The 13301-nt window shown below is 41.8% G+C and overlaps 1 protein-coding gene and 1 long non-coding RNA gene across 4 annotated transcripts in view; one reads left to right on the top strand and one right to left on the bottom strand.

The window, feature by feature from the left end:
• LOC141052360 (uncharacterized) overlaps positions 1-6188 on the top strand; it is a 173143-nt gene extending 166955 nt beyond the window's left edge. Inside the window, exon 2 of the long non-coding RNA XR_012220786.1 lies at positions 4425-6188. This is a non-coding gene — a long non-coding RNA (uncharacterized lncRNA). The remainder of the gene's footprint in view (positions 1-4424) is intronic.
• The window catches only part of GRAP2 (GRB2 related adaptor protein 2), a 311259-nt gene that overhangs the window by 131851 nt on the left and 166107 nt on the right, over positions 1-13301 (bottom strand). The gene's annotated exons all lie outside the window — the stretch shown is intronic.

Below are 13301 nucleotides of genomic sequence, written 5' to 3'. Positions count from 1 at the left end.
AATAGAATTTTTTTTTACCTCAGAGAACAAGGTTTTTGTGCAACAGAACAATAGGATTTTTGCCTCTAACTACAAGGTTTTTAGTATATGGCACAGAGCGATAAGATTTTTTTGCCACAGAGAACAAGCTTTCTATGCAGCGGAGCAATATATTTTTTTGCCACAGCGTACAAGGCAAAAATAGCTAATAGCAGCACATCACTTGCTATGGGGCCCGTGGGTCATGAGGGCTCAGCTGCCGCCAGCGTCGACTCCCCCCGCCGCCATATTGAACTATACCGGCGTCATTATGACGCTGATACAGTTCAAAGCTATGATGAGGAGAGAGCGTCAGATGACGCTCCCTCTCCCATCATTCCCCTCTGCCTCTGACACTGTGGGTGCAAAATGACGTCACTTCATCGTTCACCCGCTGTGCAGCATCTGCATAGGTCACGGCAGCCGCCATATTGGCGGAGCCTGTGGCAGCAGGGGGGACTGGGAACAGGTGGCTCTGGAGGGGGGTATTCTCACCTCTCCGAACCCCCTTTAGGAGCTGGCGGGGTGTGTGGACCGAGCCGCCTGGGAGGGGGATGCCACAGCGGCCCAGCCATCTGGAGGATTCAGGGATGAACATGGAGGTGTAAGGGACCGGCGGCAGTGAGGTGTGTCTGCTGCCTGTGTGTCGCCATCCTCGTCCCCCAGCATCCCTGGCCCCCTGTGACACCAGCCCCATTTCCTCCATGCTCTGCCCTTGTTCCCTGATCTCCCGTGCCCCATGTCCTCATAGGTCCCCAGGTCATTGTGCTCCTCTGGGCTCCTGTACACACCTTGTCCCTCCTCCCCTGGTCCCCCAATACTCCCCATCTCCCATGCCCTGAGTCCTCCTGCACCCCCATGCATTCCCTACCCCTTGTCCCCGTGTGACCCGTCTCCCCTGCTGCATTATGCTCTGTGGGGTGGCTACATTATACTCTGTGGGGTGACTGCATTATACTCTGTGGGATGGATGCAATATACTCTGTGGGGTGCCTGCATTATACTATATGTAGGCTGCATTATACTCTATCTAGGACTATGGGGAACATATTATACTATATGAAGAACTCTGGGGTGCATTACACTATGGGAAGTGAATTGTACTACATGGATTACTATGGCGGTGCTTTATACTATATGGAGCACTATGATGAGTGTATTATACTATATGGAGGACTGAGCAGTGTATTTTAATATATGGAGGACTATGAGGAGTGTATTATACTATATGGAGAACTGAGGAGTGTGTTATACTATATGGAGGAGTATGAGGAGTATATTATACGATATGGAGGACTGAAGAGAGTATTATACTATATGGAGTACTGAGGAGTGTATTATACTATATGGAGGACTGAGCAGTATATTTTAATATATGGAGGACTATGGGGAGTTTATTATACTATATGGAGGACTATGGGAAGTGTATAATGCTATATGGAGGACTGAGGAGTGTATTTTAATATATGGAGGACTATAGGGAATGTATTATACTATATGGAGGATTTTGGGGAGTGTATTATACTATATAGAGGACTATGGGGAGTGTATTATACTATATGGAGGACTGAGGAGTGTATTATAATATGCCCCATAGTCCTCGATATATTATATGGAGGGCTATGGGGTGTGCATTTTACAATATGGAGGATTGTGGTGCACATAATATATGGAGGACTATGGGGTGTATTATACTAAACAAGCAAAATGCTGCATATTCATCAAGTGATTGGATTGTTTATGCTGGAACAAAAATCATTGTTCTCAGTGTTAAGGGGAGAATATATGGCATATGAATATATACAAGAATCAAAATTATATTATTATGTGGATGTTTTGCTGAATAATAGAACCATGTAGCTTTAAGATATTTCTGAATTATTTCCAGAAGTGTACAACATTTTATAGCAAAAATCAAGCTGTCTCATTGCATTACATCATAGATTCTTTCCAAATCTTTAAAAGATGATGATGATTATGATGTCCTCCCACCATATGGAAATCAATAGCTCAGAATGATAATCTACAGTATTTATCGCTATATGGTGGGGGGACATCGTTATCATCATCATCTTTTAAAGCCCCAAAGCTTATACTCTCGTACACAATGTGCTCCATGCAAGGACTCATGGAAATACCAGGAGACAGATACCCTAGTAAGCAGCTTGCCAGACCCCCATTCTCCAGGATGTTATGCAGGGGAAAGGAGAACCTGTGGATAGTTTCTTCCACTGATGTAATAAAAAGTTTCTGGATCTCAGATTTGAAATGCAAATTAGTTTTTAGTTGGAAGAAGCTTTGACACCCACCAACACAGAGCTCTTACACTCTTACTGCCGCCCCCCCCCCCACAAAAATACAATAGAGAAACAACATCTCTCACCCAGATAGAGGTTGAGGATACTCCGCTCAAATTCCTGGTGGGTCACGATGCAATCAGAAGTGTAATCAGGGATATTGATCTATTTGCTTCAGAAGTACGCAGTCTTTTCTTTTTTTTCAGGACACACCTATAGATCATGTGGGCATTAAACTAATGGCACTGATCCCAGACTCAATATTGGCAGGCTGAAAATCCAGATTGTGAAGGTGGAGCCGAAGCCAGGAGTTCTGCTATTAAGGAAATTGCAATATTCACCCTCCATTTCACAATCTGCAATTATTTCTATCAAGTTATGGATGATACATGATTTGTGTGCTGTCAATGAAGTCATAGTACTGGACACATCTATGGTGCCAAACCCACACACTCTGTTTTTTATAAGTTCTATTTATTTTTCTATGGTTTACGGTGATTGACCTGGCCAATGCCTTCTTCAGTTTATTTCTACATGCTGCAAGCCAGTACCTGTTTGCTTTCACATACGAGGGTCAGCAATATACTTGGACTATGATGCCTCAAGGGGCACAACATAGCCCCTTCTATGTTCACCTGAGCCATGACCATGGTCCTGAAGCCCTGGAAGAGGACACATCCCATTGCCACTTTTTTTTAGAATATATATAGATGACCTCTTCCCCTGACTGAAGACAGCCAAGCCAATACTGCTTTTCTACACATGCAACCTTTTTATAACTATTTTAAGGTTAACCAAAGAAGGCATCAATTGGTTTTATATGCTAAATTGCAATCACATCTCCACAGCTCTAGGAGTGCCAGGCTATACCGAACTGTTCTGCCCGTTTGCCATGAAGAAACCTGACCATACAACTGGAGTCCTGACAGCTTCATGGAGGAAGACAACGCCCTCCTGGCTACTACTCTCCAAGACTTGACCCAGTGGCTCATGGAATCCCAATCTGCATGAGAGCCGTGTTTGCAACCCACCTGTGCTGTACAAAGCTTCTGACATCCTTATGGGTCACCAATTGAAGATCTGGCCCAAAGCATCTGTCTGCCACCAATGTCTGCAATGCCCTACTCTGCTCCCAGACAACGTCACCATCTCCAGATGTGCCGTCCAGCTACTCTCCTATCTCTGCCAGAGGGGGGAGGAAGATGGAGGATGAAAACCACATCTCTGACACATTAGTGGAAGAGGTAGTCGACTCTGAAATGGCTCAACGCGATTGTCTCGCTGTCATAAGGCAAGAGAACACCTGGAAGATCCTGACCTGATGCTCTTTCTGGATAGACCAAGTTATGCAGACCAAGAAGACCATTTGCACACTGGTATAGCAGCAGCCACAGAAGATACATGCTGCCAGCAAAACCACTGTCTACACCCAAAGGCAGGACTGCGGGCCTTGACAGACGCATACAAGAGGTCCACTCAACATGAAGCTATGACCCATCTGGAGGGAAAGAGACTTCATCACGGCTAACGGAACGCCGGTCAGACACCACAAAGCCATACAAGAAATAATGGAGTCCTTGCTGATGCCAGGAAGTGTTGCGGTGGTAAAAGTAAAAGCACACACACTGGAGACACCTCAAGGGAAGCAGTGGGCAACAGACTAGCTGAAGTAACAGCAAAAAAAGCAGCAGTAATACCGCTTGACACAGAAACAGAGGAAAAGGGAGAACCCTGGAAAAAGATGTTCTGACACTCCAGAAACAAGCATCCAAAGAAGAAAAGAAGAAATTAACCTAAGATGAAATACGCCTAAGGATGAACAAGGAAAATTTAAGGCCTCGAACAAAACTCTACATAGTTGAACTTGATGCTACACAGGAAACAGGGAAGTCATAGTATAAGAGTTTAGTCTTTACGTGGGTCACACACACACACAAATACATACACACACACACACTAGCAGGTCCAACAAAATTCAGCTCTATAAGATCCTACTTGTAAATATTCACAGTTTAGGATTATACTTTGCTCACTATAGTTGTCTATATGAAGACTAAGTTTAAAAACATGTGACTAAAATATATTTTCAAGTCTTTTCATCCATCCCAGATCCTGAGGACCTAGGAGCCCACCAGATCCTGCCCGATGACTGAGTCCTCATCACCAAGAGGTTCAACAGATGTACCCTTGAACCTAGAGATGACAGCCCGTTCCAAGTCCTGTCAACTATGACAGCAGTCCATGGGTCCACGCTTCCCACTGCAAGGAGATGCCGTATCCAGAGTCCAGTGGCGGCTGCCACTCTTCATCCGTCTGGCACTTATCCTTTTCCTAGCCCAAGGGGTAGTCAGCCACCAAGGGGTAGTCACTCATGAGAAGGGTATACTGACAGTCTGGTATAATGTCTCCACCCCAAGAGTAACATATCAATTTGACTACTGTCTCACAATAAGAATGTCCAGGCCCCATGGTATAGTTTGACATCTGGTTAAGTACACAATTCATCTGTGTCACTACTGCTGAAACAGGGGAAGGTTCAAACTGTGAGGATTGGTCACTTGTTGGGTGGCATACTGGTGAAAGGGACTGGAGACATCAACCAGTCCAGGCCCTACAACACAGAGACAGATGGGGAATAAGCCTATTAAGCTGCATGACTGTCCAAAGCTCCTTTTAAAGGCCAGAAAGCATTTCCAGGCCTACCCTTCCCTGCCACCCACTGCCCCAAGAAGGGATGTATAGTTCTGTACCTCACCATTGAGAACCCCTCAAAGAATGACCAAGGGTTATATGTACTAGGCTCAAGTACTAAACTTGGGAGGGAAAATGGTGACAAAAAAGGTAAATTTTTGCTAAGAAGCATAGATACCAGTGGGGGCACACAAGGCGGTACCTGACAAATTCAAAGTCGAGAACAAGACAGCAGTTGTGTTTAAACCCACCATCCCTGTAAATAAGAATGCAAAGTGGATAAACTACCTATACTATAATCAACAAAAGTTTATAAAATACACTGGGGATGCCATAAAGGCAATAATTGTCCCATTAAGTTTGCAATAGCTATTTTTATATGCTTTGATCATATTTGCCTTAATTCTATGTTGCATAGCTCCATGCCTTAAGAAAATGATGACGATGACCATGGAAGCCACAGTAATGACTATGCATGCCGACTTTGAAGATCCCCTATATGAAAGATACTCCTATGAACCCGTGAGAAGAATGCCATATCCACATCCCCCGGAATATGTCTGCCTGAAGAACACCTGCGAGGGAGAAACTAGGATCTGACTTCCTCCTGTGCAAAGTCCGTTAGGAGGGGGTCCATCTACTAGAGATGGGTCGTCTCGTGTATACGGTGAAGATTAGTTAGTTAGGTTCCAGCATTGTTGAGATAGGTAGGCCGGGAGGACAGATCGATAGGCTCGACGAGATTAGGGTTTTTGATTTTGCATATCTCCAAGGGGGACTGTTAAGGGGAGAATATATGGCATATGAATATATACAAGAATCAAAATTATATTATTATGTGGATGTTTTGCTGAATAATAGAACCATGTACAGTAGCTTTAAGATATTTCTGATTCTCTAAGACTTATTTCTGTATTGTATAACCCACCTAGCTTCATCGAAACTGAGTGGACTAGGGTGGATTAGGATAGAAACAATAATTATGTGCGTAATGATTATATAGTAGATATAGGGCATATGAGATATAGGGCATATAAGATCATATGAGATCAGTAATAATTTGCTATTTGGGGTAATCAGTAATTTGGAAAGAATTTATGATGTAATGCAATGAGACAGCTTGATTTTTGCTATAAAATGTTGTACACTTCTGGAAATAAATCAGAAATCATTTGAGAGACAGTTGTTTGCATTTGTCCCGATTTCTCCGGCCGTAAGACCCCACATTCAATTTGGAAGCAGAACAATTAAGATGAGAACACACGCATTCTGTGTGCCATAACATCAGCAGCACATCAACGGAGTGAACTGCAGATGTGCTGCTGATAGCATGATACTGTATGGGGACAGATTGATCTAATAGTGATTGTTCTGTCCCCATCATTCTTTCTCAGATGGCGGAAAGAGGCTGGAAAACAAATGTCGAGCGACTTCAATATTGTCGATCGCACTCATTTAGCGGCCTGAACTCGGCTCACGTAGATACAACAGAAATGCTTCTGTGTGATGTGCAATATGTGAGAATTTGGGGCCCCATTTTAAACTTTTGCCTAGGGCCCCACTTTGCCTAAAGCCGGCCCTGCACAAAGCAATAGGATTTTTTTGCCTCAGAGTACAAGGTTTATATGGCATAGAGCAATGGGATTTTTTGCCACAGAGCAAGGGGATTTTATGGTACAGACCATGAGGCTTTTATGGCACAGAGCAACAGGCTGTTAGGGCAGTCTGCACAACACTGTTGTGGCGCACAGGAACAGTATTTTCGGGTACAGAGCATGAGGCTGATATGGCACAGATAACCACACTGACAGTGGATGAGGAACAGAATGGCTGCACAACTCGTGACCCGGCCTTTATACAGGCAGGGTTACATGGTGTGCCGGCCAATCACAGCCATGCCAGTGCTTGGCATAGCTTTTAGGGCTACAGAAGTGCCAGCAGCCTAAATGATGTTGAATGGCTGTGCAGCAGCCTTTCAACATGCTTTATTTGGCTGGGAACTCAAACAGTGTGATGGACTTCCGGGAAAAATGTCCGTGTTTGGGATCCGTGCACGGGTTTACAGTTCGGGTTCGCTCATCACTACTCACAGTAGCACTAAGTATCTTTTTTAGCACTTATGATGTTAATTTTGGAACAAACTTTGCTTCAAAATCTCTGGAAAAACTCAGTGTGAACAAACCTTAGTAGATGTGTGTTCTACTTTGGTGCAATATCTGCAGATGCCAGCAGCTGGGGTACCATATATTTGGGGTCTGAGAGCTACACTATGTCTAACTAACTCCTAAAATCACCGTTTTGGTTAGAATGTCTTGGAGGATTTGCGTTACTGTGCTTATAAATTTGCTTTCAGGATTTGGCGTTAGGGCAATAGAAAAATCTGATATTCTGAGTAGTCTTATTGTTGATGCACTTGTTTAACGGGAAACATATGCAAGCCTTGCAGCATGGAGGAGCAGCAGCAGGAGCTCTGTCGGAGAGGAGTCTGGTAGATTTGTGCTGATTGTCTAATATTAAAAACACTGTAACTATCTTGTTCCTAATTAGAAATCTAGCGACTCTTTGGCTTCGTTCACACTTTTGTTTAGCGTGCAGATCAGGTTCCCTTCTGTGCTCCATCCTATTTTTTGGCAGGGATGGACACACTGTTGGAATAGAAAGGCTTGTTGTATTAGAGAGATATCGCAGCCGGCTTTACTATTAATCCACTAAAAGTGACTCCATTGTGGATTTCTGGTGCAGATGCATTCGATGTCTGACCTCTCTGCGCAGAGAATCAACAGAGATTGACGACGTTTACTAAATACTAAAAATGTTTCTCCTCCTTCGTAAATCAGTATATGAAGAATTCTCCATAAAATATAGGATGCATGTGATAACTGGGAATGTGTTCTTTATCCCTACACCAAATGAGTACAAATAAAGTAATCCATAAATAGATGACAATACAGCAAGGATAAAGAGAGTGCGATTTGCCTCTCCAGACAGAGATAATAGTCATCTAATAAAAGAAAGTGCGTTTCACGCTGTGTATTAATTCTGAATACTATAGCCAATAACTCACTGCACCGACAAGGTTCACAGATCATTCAAACAATGACAGACTCCTCTGATGTCATAAATGATATTTGTATTTCATTAGGTAAAGGATTTATATTAGATAATGACTTTTCCCATTAAGTAATTAGTTCTATATTAGGCCGATAATAACATAATAGATGTGATGCATTACTTTGATCATTGCTGGGGCTTGTAGAGCAGGAAAACAATGTCTGTGAGCTACTTTACAGAGAAAAGAAGCAGCTTTTAACCCTGTCATGCCTCTCCGCTTATTATGTGATACATAACTCATCAGAATGAGTTTCATAACGGGTTTATTGTATACAGTACATCGTTTATGACTAGAGGTGAGTGAGTGTGCTCGGGTAAGGTGTTATCTGAGCATGCTCGGGTGCTAACCGAGTGACTTCAGCATGCTCTAATACTGTGTTTGACAGCCGCAACACATGCAGGGATTGCCTAACAGTTAACCCCTGGATCGGTTGCAGCTGTCAAACATCCACGAGACATGCAACTATGGCGACTCAAACATAGCGCACGCCCAACACACTCAATTAGTACTCGACCATGCTCTTATAACATCCTTCTCTCTTTTTAAATGCCTCAAAGCCTTTCTCATACTTTTCCCCTGACTTCCATTGGAATACTGTTTTCATTCTACTTTCTTGACATCACGAGGCTTTTGGGCTGGTTGCTTGCGGAAGTCTTGCACCCACAAACATTAAGACTGTGCTGATATTTGTCCATGTTTTATATACAAGGTGGTCCAAAAGTAGGTGGACAGTATGTGTAATAGGGTTATGAAGGGGGAGATTTATCAAACATGGTGTAAAGTGAAACTGACTCAGTTGCCCTTCTCAACCAATCAGATTCCACTTTTCATTCTTCACAGACTCTTTGGAAAATGAAAGGTGGAATCTGATTGGTTGCTAAGTGCAACTGAGTCAGTTTCACAGATAAATCTCCCCCAAATCTGTTTTCTTTTCAGATAATTCAGAATAACCCATAATAGCAAATAATTTAAATACACATCAAAGAAAATGGATTTTAAAAGAGTATTGGAAATCTCTAAATGCTGAGACAGTTAGAGCAAATTGGGTTGTTCCCCAGTTACAGCAACAGCCTAATTCAAATGACCTTTATTTCCAACAAGATGGGGCCCCTCCACATTATTCAAGAGTAGTCCGTGAGTATCTTGATGAAACATTTCCTAATAAATGGATTGGCCGAAGAGGCCCACTTGATTGGCCGGCACATTCACCAGACTTGACCCCAATGGATTTTTTCTTTTGGGGAGTACTCAAGGACAAAGTTTATAGTCGAAAAACAAAACGTGTCAGTGATTTGAAAAATTACATAAGAGATGCATTTCAAGAAATTAATACCCAAAGAGACTTGTGCAAAAATGTTTGTCGAAGCGTAAGAGGCTGACTTCAAAGCTGTGCAAATTGTGATAGAAAACAGTTTGAGCACCTGCGTTGATAAAATTTAAGGGCTTTTGTATTATTGTTCAGAATAAAATTTAATTGTCATTTATGCTTGTGTTAGTAAATATAATTTTATATATAAAGCAAAATAAATGTTATTATTTTCTGTCCACTTACTTTTAGACCACCCTGAATATATAGCAGGAGATCATTAGAGGACATCATATCATGTGTAGAAAAGTAAGGCTAATTTGTATTGCCTCACCTCCAACACTGATTGGCTCCTTTCTCACAAATCACAGTGCACACTGGAAGCTACCAATCAGGGGTGTGGGTGGGGTTATGCACAGCTCAGCATTCAGAGCTCTGCTACGTGTACAAAAGAGAAAACAGGGATTTTATCAAAACTGCACAAAGTACATATCCCCTGATTCAGGGTCTCTGTCCCGACATCATGCACATCTCATATTCTATAGCAAAATCCTGTTGACAGATTCCCCTTAAAAGGTGCGTGCCTCTAAAGAATTTGGCACATATACTACCAAATGTGTCAATGTGTGTATCAACCAAAAAGAGGAGAAGAAAACAGTACAATTCACACTCATGTATGTATCATAGTCAACATCACCAGAACTCAGTCTCTCTTGCCTGGGACCATCCCTGAGTGGACTAATGTTGTTTTGGATTGGCCACGTTTGCTTCACCTACAATGTTCATCTCTTTCTCTCCGTTTCCTGCATTAAAATTGGTACAAAAATTTTCTGGGAAAAATTGTTTGAACCCTGGGAATTCGAACTTCGAAAGATTGGTTCATTTCTAGAAAATATTCAAATATCAACTATATATTTTGTGAATAGACAGAAGACTATCTCAGAATATTTCTTTCCTGGAACCTACCTAAATAAACTCTACAACTAGATTTCTTTTTACAAAAATTGAACAAAAATGGTTAAAAAAAGCATGCCGCGAGGTTGTATCCTGTGACTCAACTGAGAGGAGGAAGCATTTCCTGGTTGCAGACAAGCCGAGTCATGCTCATGTTACCCATGTTAGTATTTCGATATTTCTAAAAATCTCAGCTCAAAATCATAATAAAACTGGATCCAGGGAGTAACTGGAAAGTTAAGGACCCAGAGCAAATGTTCTTTTTTTTTGTTTTGTTCTATAACTGTTGCTGTGAGGACACGATTTTCAGTGTATAACACGACATTATAGCTGGTGGCTATATCCAAAACATGCCGCCATGGCCGTGTGTATAGCTGTAAAATCTCACAATGGGAATTGCGAGTTCAGTGAGCTATAAAAGATATGGATTTCAGAAACACATTTCTGAGTTCTGTTATAAAAACACAATAAACACTATACAGAAATATATTACATTTCCGATAAAAATGCCGATTTTGTCTTTTGCCAAATTAATAAGAGGAAATAACAGTAAAAGTGGAAACTGTTAAAATTAATTACAGAATTTCTTCAATTTTCCTGCTTGGAAGTCTGGTGATTCTGACAATTTGACTCGTGAATTTTTTTTGGTAAATGCTGATAATGTAGAATTCATAGCAAGTCCAGGAAGAGATGACTGAGCAGATATGCAATTACGACGGAAGACTTTCAGAATCTTATTACTAAACGTGAAAGTAGAATATCTTAACAAGGAATTTTACTTTCTTTTATGCTGCTCAGAGATTTTTGTATTTTTGGTAGAGTTAATTTACAAGCCATTTTTCTCTTATTTTTGCCTATCAAGTTATGTAAACCCTATTTTAAGGACTGAGTCAATTTTGAGGATTGAAGGAAAGTTTAAATTTTGCTTCCCTGAAATGTGTCAGCCATAACTTTTTTTTCGGGACTCAGTGAATAACTGACGCTTTGTTGATCTATTCTTGAAGTTTTTGGAATTATTTTTGGCTTTACATATGTAATGTAGAACTACTAACGTCCAACAGGTTTGAAAACCAAACAACCTTGGTCGATTCTATTAGGTCCAAGGCTGTAGTGATTGTCATGTGCAGTCTGGCAGACACATTGTAAAGGTAGACCTCGCATATGATTTCAGTACTTTTGAGGTTCAAAAGGAATCTCTCACCAGGTTTTTACTACCTAATATGAGAGCAGCATGATGTAGAGACAGAGACTTTCAATTCTTGTTAGAGGGATTTTCATCCATTCTTCCTTGGAAAATTTTTCCAGTTCTGTGAGATTTCTGGCTTGTCTTGCATTCTCTGCTATTTTGAGGTGTAGCCACAGATTTTCAATGATATTCAGATCATGGGACTGTTAGGGCCATTGTAAAACCTTCAGCTTGCAGCGTTTGAGGTGGTCTATTGTGGATTTTGATGTGTGTTTAGGATTATTATCCATTTGTAGAAGCCATCCTCTTTTCAACTTCATTTTTTTACAAATGGCTTTATGTTTGCATTAAGAATTTGTTGAAATCTCACTGAATCTATTTTTCCTTCTATCCATGAAATGTTCCCCGTGCCATTGGCTGAAACACAACCCCAATGCATGATTGACACACCCATGCTTAACCCCTTTCTGCCATGAGACGTACTATCCTGTCCATGTGCCCTGGGACTTAATTCCCAGGGATGGGATAGTACGTCATAGCGATCAGCGGCGCCCACGTGGTGAGCGCCGCTGATCGCGGCCAGGTGTCAGCTGATGATCACAGCTGACACCCGGCACAATGTGTCAGGGGCGGTCACGGACCGCCCCCGACACGTTAACCCCTTGTACACCGCGATCAAACACGATGGCGTTTTCCCGGAGGTTAAAGGGAAGCATTGGCAGGGAGGGGGCTCCCTCCGTGCTTCCCTGAGCCCCCCACGGCAGCGCATTGTGTAGCGCTGCTGCGGGGGGCTCTTTCTCTACAGGCCCCCGGATCCAAGAAGGTGACGGGGACCTTCGGGGGCCTGTAGGGAGCTGACTTCCTCACTGCCTGCAAAGCGCAGGCATGAGGAAGTCTGCAGCAGTGCCTGTGACAGATCGCTGATCTGTCACAGTGATCTGTGATGTGACAGATCAGCGATCTGTCACAGGACAGTGATGTCCCACCTGGGACAATGTAATAAAGTTAAAAAAAAGTGTAAAAATAATTTTAAAAAAATCGCCAAATAAATTAGTAAAAAAAAAAAAAAAATATTCCCCAATAAATTCATTTTTTGAAAATAAAAAAATCCAAAAACAATAAAAGTACACATATTTAGTATTGCCGCGTCTGTAATGACCCGCCCTATAAAACTGTCCCATTAGTTAACCCCTTTAGCAAACCCCTTAAAAAATAAAAATAAAAAACGAAGCAAAAAATAATGATTTATTATCATACCACCGAACAAAAAGTGCAATAACGCGCGATCAAAAAGACGCATAGAAATATCCATGGTACCACTGAAAACGTCAGCTTGTCCCGCAAAAAACAAGCTGTCATACAGTGTCATTCGCAAAAAAATAAAAAAGTTATAGCTCGCAGAATAAAGCGATGCAAAAATAATTATTTTTTATATAAAATAGTTTTCATTGCATAAAACCGCCAAAACATAAAAAACGACTTAAATGAGGTATCGCTGTAACCGTACTGACCCAAAGAATAAAACTGCTTTATCAATTTTACCGCACGCGGAACGGTGTAAACGCACCCCCCAAAAGAAATTCATGAAACGCTGGTTTTTGTTCATTCTGCGTCCCAAAAATCGGAATTAAAAGCGATCAAAAAATGTCACGTGCCAGAAAATGGTACCAATGAAAATGTCAACTCGTCCCGCAAAGAATAAGACCTCACATGACTCAGTGGGTCAAAATACAGAAA

This window comes from Dendrobates tinctorius, unplaced genomic scaffold, assembly GCF_039654945.1.
Source record: "Dendrobates tinctorius isolate UK_male_01 unplaced genomic scaffold, ASM3965494v1 ptg000159l, whole genome shotgun sequence".
Taxonomy (NCBI): domain Eukaryota; kingdom Metazoa; phylum Chordata; class Amphibia; order Anura; family Dendrobatidae; genus Dendrobates; species Dendrobates tinctorius.
Note: the sequence above shows the minus strand (reverse complement) of the source record. Positions and strands in the feature narration are given on the sequence as shown.